Source organism: Kogia breviceps, chromosome 10, assembly GCF_026419965.1.
Source record: "Kogia breviceps isolate mKogBre1 chromosome 10, mKogBre1 haplotype 1, whole genome shotgun sequence".
In the NCBI taxonomy this organism is placed as follows: domain Eukaryota; kingdom Metazoa; phylum Chordata; class Mammalia; order Artiodactyla; family Physeteridae; genus Kogia; species Kogia breviceps.
Genome location: NC_081319.1, coordinates 17,835,872 through 17,844,417, shown reverse-complemented (window position 1 = coordinate 17,844,417; position 8,546 = coordinate 17,835,872). Strand labels below are relative to the sequence as shown.

Below are 8,546 nucleotides of genomic sequence, written 5' to 3'. Positions count from 1 at the left end.
CAGATAAACAAAATTGATAAACCATTAGCCAGATTTATCAAGAAAAAGAGGGAGAGGACTCAAATCAATAAAATTAGAAATGAAAAAGGAGAAGTTACAACAGACACCCCAGAAATACAAAGCATCATAAGAGACTACTACAAGCAACTCTATGCCAATAAAATGGATAACCTGGAAGAAATGGACAAATTCTTAGAAAGGTATAACCTTCCAAGACTGAACCAGGAAGAAATAGAAAATATGAACCAACCAATCACAGGTAATGAAATTGAAACTGTGATTAAAAATCTTCCAACAAACAAAAGTCCATGGCCAGATGGCTTCATAGGTGAATTCTGTCAAACATTTAGAGAAGAGCTAACACCCATCCTTCTCAAACTCTTCCAAAAAATTGCAGAGGAAGGAACACTCCCAAACTCATTCTCTGAGGACACCATCACCCTGATAACCAAAACCAGACAACGATACTACAAAAAAAGAAAATTACAGACCTAAATTACAACCTAAATGTCTATCGACAGATGAATGGATAAAGAAGATCTGGTACATATATACAATGGAATATTACTCAGCCATAAAAAGGAACGAAATTCAGTCATTTGTTGAGACGTGGATGGATCTAGAGACTGTCATACAGAGTGAAGTAAGTCAGAAAGAGAAAAACAGATATCATATATTAATGCATGTATGTGGAACCTAGATAAATGATACAGATGAACCGGTTTGCAGGGCAGAAGTTGAGACACAGATGTAGAGAACAAACATATGGACACCAAGGGCGGAAAGCCGCGGGTGGTTTTTGTTGGTGGTGGGACGAATTGGGTGATTGGGATTGACATGTATCCACTGATGTGTGTAAAATTGATGACTAATAAGAACCTGCTCTATAAAAAAATAAATTTAATTTAATTTAAAAATTAAAAAAAAGAAGAAATAAGCTATGCTATGTTAAGCCACTGAAATGTTTAGGTTGCTTGTTACTACAGCATAACCATGCTCATATTGATGGATACCCCTGTTACAGCTCTTATCACATGGTGGTGTTACTGTTGGTTTTTCATAGTTGAATCTTCACAGTGAATACTGGAGATTTGTTCTGGTAGAGACTGTGTTGTTTTCACTCTGATGTTGCTAGAATTTTGCAAAGTAACGAGGTGTTTTCATTATTTATTGCCACATAGCAAATGACCCCAAAACTAGTCATTTAGAGCGATCGTAAACGTTATTCTCCTCTTGGTTCCCATGGGTGGTCTGGCTCCGTGTCACTTGTGAGGTTGCAGTCAAGATGTCAGTTGGGGCGCCAGTCCTCTGAAAGCTGGGCAGGGCCTGAAGGATCCAAGTTCAAGGTTGCTCTCTTACATGGCTGGCTAATTGGTGCCCATTGTTGAGGGGCCTCAGTTCTTGCCCACAGGGGCCTCTCCACAGGCCATTTGAATGTCCTCACAACATGGCAGCTGGCTTCCCTCAGAGCAATACAGTAAGTCCCCTACGTACGAACGAGTTCCGTTCCGAGAGGGTGTTCTTAAGTCCAATTTGTTCAGAAGTCCAACAAAGTTAGTTTAGGTACCCAACTAACAAGATCGGCTATATAGTACTGAGGTGTAATAGGTTTATAATACTTTTCACACAATTAATACATAAACATCAACCCCCAAAAATAAAGAAAATATTTTTAACCTTACAGTACAGTACCTTGAAAAGTACAGTAGTACAGTCCAACAGCTGGCATCCAGGGTCTGGCATTGAGTGAACAGGCAAGAAGAGTTACTGACTGGAGGAGGAGAGGAGGTGGGAGATGGTAGAGCTGAAGGCTCGTCAGAAACAGGAGACGGAGAGCGAGCTGCAATGTCACTCACGCCTGACGTTGACAGAATGCAAGTTCTCATCTTTGAAAGTTCGCAACTTGAAGGTTCGTATGTAGGGGACTTAGTGTAATCCAAGGGCGAGTGAGTTGGGAGTGATAGTGTCTTTTATGACTTAGCCTCGGAAATCACACGCGGTCACATCTGCCACATTCTACTGGTTAGAAGTGATTCACTAAGTCGGGCCCACATTCAAAAGAAAGAGAATTAGGTTCTACCTTTTGGAGGGAGGAGTGTGACTGTGGTCTGAACATTTGTGCCTCCCCAAATTCACACCTGAAATTCTGACCCCTGAAGATTAAGGGATTAGAGCATGGGCCATTTGGGAAGTGAGTAGGTCGTAAGAGAGGAGCCCTCATGAATAGAATTAGTGCTCTTGTAAAAGAGACCCCCTCAGGGATCCCTTGCCCCTTGCCCCTTTCACCATGTAAGGAAAGAGTGAGAAGACTTCAGCTATGAACTGGGAAGAAGGTTCTCACCACAAGGTGGCCATGCTGGTGCTTTGATGTTGGACTTTACAGCTAACAGAACAGTGAGAAATAAGTTTCAGTTGCTTATAAGCTACCCAGTCTGTGGTATTTTGTTATCACAGCCTGAATGGACTAAGACAAGTATCAAAAAAAATAATAATAATTCTGTGACCATGCCTTAAAACGATCACACTAGCACATAATGGATCCTCAGTAAATGCTTCCTGAAGGAATGATCTGCTTTTTTGTTCAGTACGGTAGAAAGTGCCTCAGCCGGTTTTCTCTTTCACTTCAACATGTCCAAGTTGTTTTTTCCCTCTCTTCAATTAACCTTTATTTCAAACTTCATCTCTTCATTTCTTTAGCTTATTTATGCTCCAGAGAATGAATTATGTATAACCAGTACCGGACATGCTTTCTGAGTGTGCCTGAGGAGCTTAAAACAGTAGGAGAGCTAAGTCTCATCTGCCCTGTAAATTAGACCCCCCCCAAATCATCACAGGAAATAGAAAATTTTTTCCTTTCCAAAGGTTGAGAAAATCATCTTTACCTTGTTATTAGAGGTTTTTCCAAACGGCCAGTGAGATGTGGGATTTCATCATCATTTTCCTCACCCGTGCTTTTCTGGACAAAACCGTGGTTGGTCTCATTAGTCAGGTCATTTTGTCAGCTTTAAGCTGATATAAGATTCTGGGTAGTGTTTCTGTCAACTGCATTGCCTCAGCACGGACTACAGTGCTAAAAATATTCCTTTCCAAAATGCCTGAACTTCTAGGTTTGTTAAAGTGGATTGCGTTAAATATTCACGTCTTCAGTTCAAGAAATATCATTTACCTCCAGTTTTCTTAGGGAGAAATGGAGCTTCTTGTTGACTAAAGCTCTTCCAGGCTCTGTCTTCTCATGGACAGACCCTTGCTGAGCCATGGCATAGATTCCTCCCTGGGAGGTCAGGGCTGGTGCACCAACCCAGGTGACGACTCCCATGTTGGTGAGGAAAGGCCATACCTGGAGCCCATCCTTGGCCCTTCATTGTGTGGGAAGTATGGAGGGAGAGGTTCTCCAGCGTTCATAAGCCACCCCACCATCTGTGCTCCATCTATGGCACCATGTAGAGCCCACGTCTCATCCTCCCCAGAGGAACCCCCCCCAGAGCCCATGCTGTTCAACCTCTTCTGTTTCTCTCCTTCACTGACGTCTCCACTTCTACATATGCTAATCTTCTTTATTTGGGGAGGAAATTTCACTGTACCCTATCTACTGTCTTCTTGTACATTTTATAACCAAGCTTTACCAGGATGCTTAACTGTTCTGCATTCATTTCTTCACAGTGAAGTCCCTTTTTATCCTCCCGCACTTGCAATATTGCCTGTCTTGTATTTCAGTGCACTGATGTCTCCAGGAAGCATTTTGGGAATTGGTGGGGGCCTCATAATGATCGGGGGCCTCTAAAGGAATATAGCAGGTGGAAACCAGGGATGTGGGATATTCCACATGTATGGATTCATTCTACACAGTAATGAATTGCTTTAAACCTGTATAACTCTTACATGCCCTGCTGGTTGCTTAGATGAAAACTAACCTGTTTGATTGTATAGACACCAACTACTTTTTATATAATAAAACATTATTTATTTTTTTGCGGTACGCGGGCCTCTCACTGTTGTGGCCTCTCCCGTTGCGGAGCGCAGGCTCCGGACGTGCAGGCTCAGCGACCATGGCTCACGGGCCTAGCTGCTCCACGGCATGTGGGATCTTCCCGGACCGGGGCTCGAACCCACGTCCCCTGCATCGGCAGGTGGACTCAACCACTGTGCCACCGGGGAAGCCCCAATAAAACATTTTTTAAACAGTTTGAGTATATGCTGACTTTTCCAATAATGCTACTACGAAGAGTTTAGCATCTTAGAAAATTCCCTGACTCCTGGGAGCCACTTGTATGCAGATTGTCAATACTATACACTCCCCCCATCTGTTCTTTTAATGGCAGTGTTTCTGTGATTCTACATGTAGGTGCCTTTGTCTTTCTTCTCTAAGACTCTTTTTTCTCCCTTTTCTGCAAATGTACCTACTGTTGGGGCTCTGTATCTTACATGTTTATGCCAAATTAACCTAAGCAGCAGTGGATTTAGGTTATGTATTGCTTTTAGTTGGAGTGGCTGTACAGTGTAATGGTTAAGAGTACAGATTCTGCCCAGCTCTGCCTGGGAGCAGGTCCTGGCTCTAACTTTTAGTAGATCTGGGGACACAGCATCCTCATCTACAAATAACGAGACCCACTGAAGAAGCTGGAGGGGGTGAGGGCTAGCTACTCTCCCATAATATCTTTATCAGGGTTTACTGTATAACAAAATGAACTCAGTCAAAATTTCGCCACATACACAGGCATTTGTTAGTCATACAGTAACAAGTGAACAGAAAACATGGAGATCCTCTTTTTTTTGTGAGTGTGAGATGTGCTCTGTCATTTTTTGCTGTTCTGGCTTTCACCTTTCATGCAAGGTTGACTTGAGGTGCTCTGACAGGTAGCAGTGGGCAAATCCCATAACAGTGGACAAATACAGGACCATTTAGGGATTGAGATTTGGGTACCATTCCCAAGGATGCAGGTCACAGATCTTGGTAGATTCTTATATCTTGTTGAAGGGGGGAGATATCCTAAAACTATGTTAGCCAGAGTACCTTAATGTTGCCTGTCAAGAGTCTTCCTTGAACATTTATTATGCTGTTTAGCAAGCCATTAATTTCACCAGTAAGAGTCTGTTTCTGACATTCATCATGCTAATTAACCCAACCTTGAGTGCTGATGGAAGTACAGATAACAGAAACTTGGTAGTAGCTGCCTCTGGAGTGTGGTCCTTCTGATATGACATCAGTTAATCATTCTGAAGTACAGATTTTTTTATTAGAGCAATGCATTGGCCTTTTGTGTTAGAGCTTCAACTAGCTAGAACATACTTATGTGGGCGCATTTTAGAGTAAATTACAGACCTTGTACCATCTCTTTGGGCTGTTGTGCTGCTTAAATGAGGTGCTATATGTGAAGCGACGTGTGTGCTGTATAAGTACAGTTGACTGTTGAATGACATGGGTTTGAACTGCATGGGTCCACTGACATGTGGATCTTTTTCAATGGTAAATATACTACAGTACTATATGATCTGCGGTTGGTTGAATTTGCAGACATGGAGGACCCACCCTAAATTATATGTGGATTTTCAACTGGTGGAGGGTTTGAGCCCCTAAACCTCACATTGTTGAAGGGTCAACTGTATATGCAGTATTGTTATTATTGTTATTAGTAGTCTGAGTGCTTTGACATATGTTGTCAGTTTGGTATCCTAACATGGTCTTATTTTCCCACAAATTGGCTGGGTTCTCATACAGCAAACTGAAAAAAAAGCATAGTGCAGTCCCTCCACATTATTCACGGATTGTGTGCTTGCAAATTTACCCACATGCTAAAATTTACTGGTAACCCCCAAATGAATACAGCACTTTCAGTCATTTGTGAGTATGCACAGAGTGGTGAAAAATGAGGGTCTGGGGTCCACCAAAATGAGGTGGAACAAGGTGATGCTCTGTCTCCTCGTTGCAGCTCTCACACTGTAAACAAGTGTCCTTCTCGTGGGTCACTCAGAGACAAGTTTTTGCATTTTTGCATTTGTTGTTGTTGGTGGTGGGTGATTTCACTGTTTAAACAACACCCTTGCTTAGTGCTAAACTGTTGTCTAGTCTTCCTAAGTGCAAGAAAGCTGTAAGGTGCCTTATGAGGAAACTTGTGGTAGATAAGCTTCATTCAGGTATGAGTTATAGTGCTTTTGGCAGAAGTTCAATGCTAATGAATCAACAACATATTCTAACTAACGTGTCCTTAAGCAGAAACACACGTAACGCATTGATTGGTTGATGAAAATGTTGTGATCAGAAGCTCACAGGAACCTAACCCTGTATTTCTCCTAGGAGCATCGTTCAATACTCATTTAGTCAGTGTTCATGGCAACTTTATAGAACATAGCTACCATGAGTAATGTGACTGTATCCCTTTCTTGAGGCCGCCTTTCCAAAAGTGTTCCTCTGCAATTATTCAAGAATCTCATGGGCAGACCAGTTACAAAATTTGTAGGCTCACGCAGAATAAAAATGCAAGACCTCTTGTTCAAAAGTTAAACAGTTCAAGATGCGCATTGAACTAGGTAAGCTGAGCATATGGGGTCCTCCATGAGTGCCAGTGCCACAGGCCCACAAAGATGGTCCAGCTCATGGGTTTACTCGATCTGAAAGACTGCAGCTCAAAACAGCAGGCTGGGAGAGAAGGGGGAGAATGTGATGAGCCCACAATGGCTATTGCTTTTGGTGGCCAGTGTGGAAGGTGTCACAGTTGAAAGTGAAGGCTCACAGTTCAATGGACACAGCTTGTCCACTAGCGTACAATGTCCTTGCTGGTCCAGGTCCTGCCCAGGCTGCCGTGTTCCTATTTCTAGAGTTCCCATTACATGATCAGTTACCCATCCCCAAAGCACAAACACCATGGGAGGGTAGCCAGCTCTTGGTAGAGTGTGGAGTGCAGCCCAGACTTCTCCCACCTTTTTGAAGCTCTCTTTGGAGGACTTATTTGGCATCTCATCTCAATCCCTCCGATGGTTTTCTAAAACGTTTGATTTGGGGGAAGCAGATGTCCTTAATATTTTTACCCAGAAAGGTCCTGGAACTTGATGCTAATTTGACTTTTCTTATTCTAGAGGTCTTCACAGCAAGGGGGAGGGGACAGCTTTGCTAACTTAAAGGACCAATTAAAAAAAAAAGAGAAGATGAGGATTTAACTTTTTTTTTGGCAAGTTGTTTTATTTACAACGCCAACTTTTAGAAGTGATTAAAGTAAAGTTAACTGGACAATAAACTAGGCAGAAATTGCTTTACAAAGAGAGGGAACGCCCCAAATGCCACTTTCTCTAGAGAACCCACAGTTCAATTTTATTGAGAGCAAAGAAAAAAGAACTTTTGATCATACTAGAAGAAAGAAGTTTGGAATCTGTACTGAAACTACGCGTGCAATGAGGACAACATTCTGCTAATACAACTGATTTGCTGCTGCATTTGTGGACTGTTTTTCTAATATTAACAATTATAAACAAAGCAGTGCAACTAGTATTTGGAACAGTCCTTACAGCGTTACGGCATCAGACACAAAATTTCACTTCTCCTCACACCACTGGTTCTCTTTGTGTACCTGGCCTTCCTCTTCTTCAGTAAAAATCATTTTGGATATTGAATGTCTTTCTCATCTCCTCAGGAGTTTTCCCCTTGATCATATTGGCAACAGTCTTGCAGGTAACATCAAGCAAACCTTTGATGTCTAAGTAGTTCGTTGCCAGTATAGGCTCAAAAAGCGTTCCTTGGTCAACTTTCAGGAATCCTTGATCCCAAACAGGGATATCCTCTCTTCGCTTTTCTTTGTTCTCATCATCCTCAGGAGGAGGATCATCCTTGTGGAGGGTGCACCACTGAACGACCTCTTTTCATGTTGCTGCATTAACATTTGGCAAGGGGACTGGGTCATCATCTCCTTCGTCACTCACTCCCAAATATTTCAACATGGTCTTAATAGTCACAGATTGTTTCGCAATTTCAACATCAACTTCAAGTATCTCTCCATCAGAACTCTGCAACTCAATTGAAGGCATGGTGTTAGGACTCAAGGAGATGGCGGGCCAGAGGCTGATGAGAGCAGGGCAGCGTCTGCGAAAAGAAAAACAGAAAAGCGAAGAACAAGGCCAGCACTGCGGAGCGGCACGACGTCTGCCTCGGATTTAACTTTTTCACTCTCTCCTTCCACATACATACACACACATGCTCGTGTACACACTTCCAGTCTCCCTAGCCTGGCCATTCAGTTAAATTATACCTTTTGGTTCTATCAATATCTTTGTTTTATTACTGTGAAATTTAAATGTAATTCACAGTTTTTCTATTTATTATGTCATGCATCTTATCATTTATTACTTCCTTTGTTGTACGACTCTGCTTGGAATAATATTTATTTTTTAATTACTTAAAAAAAAAAGAGACCAATGGTTTCAACCCCTCAAAGTGCGAAAGCCTAGGAGTTTGGCCACATACGAAGAGGCTACTTACGTAGAAAATAATGACAGTGTACTCCAAGGTACTGTCTGGCTCTGCCTTTGGAGCAGCAGCGAAGAACTGACACAGAGAGGTC

At 42.2% G+C, this 8,546-nt stretch overlaps 1 pseudogene; it reads right to left on the bottom strand.

Moving 5' to 3' along the window:
- Positions 1-7,515: 7,515 nt before the first annotated feature.
- LOC131763572 (S-phase kinase-associated protein 1 pseudogene) lies at positions 7,516-8,048 on the bottom strand (annotated as a pseudogene).
- Between the last annotated feature and the right edge of the window lie 498 nt (positions 8,049-8,546).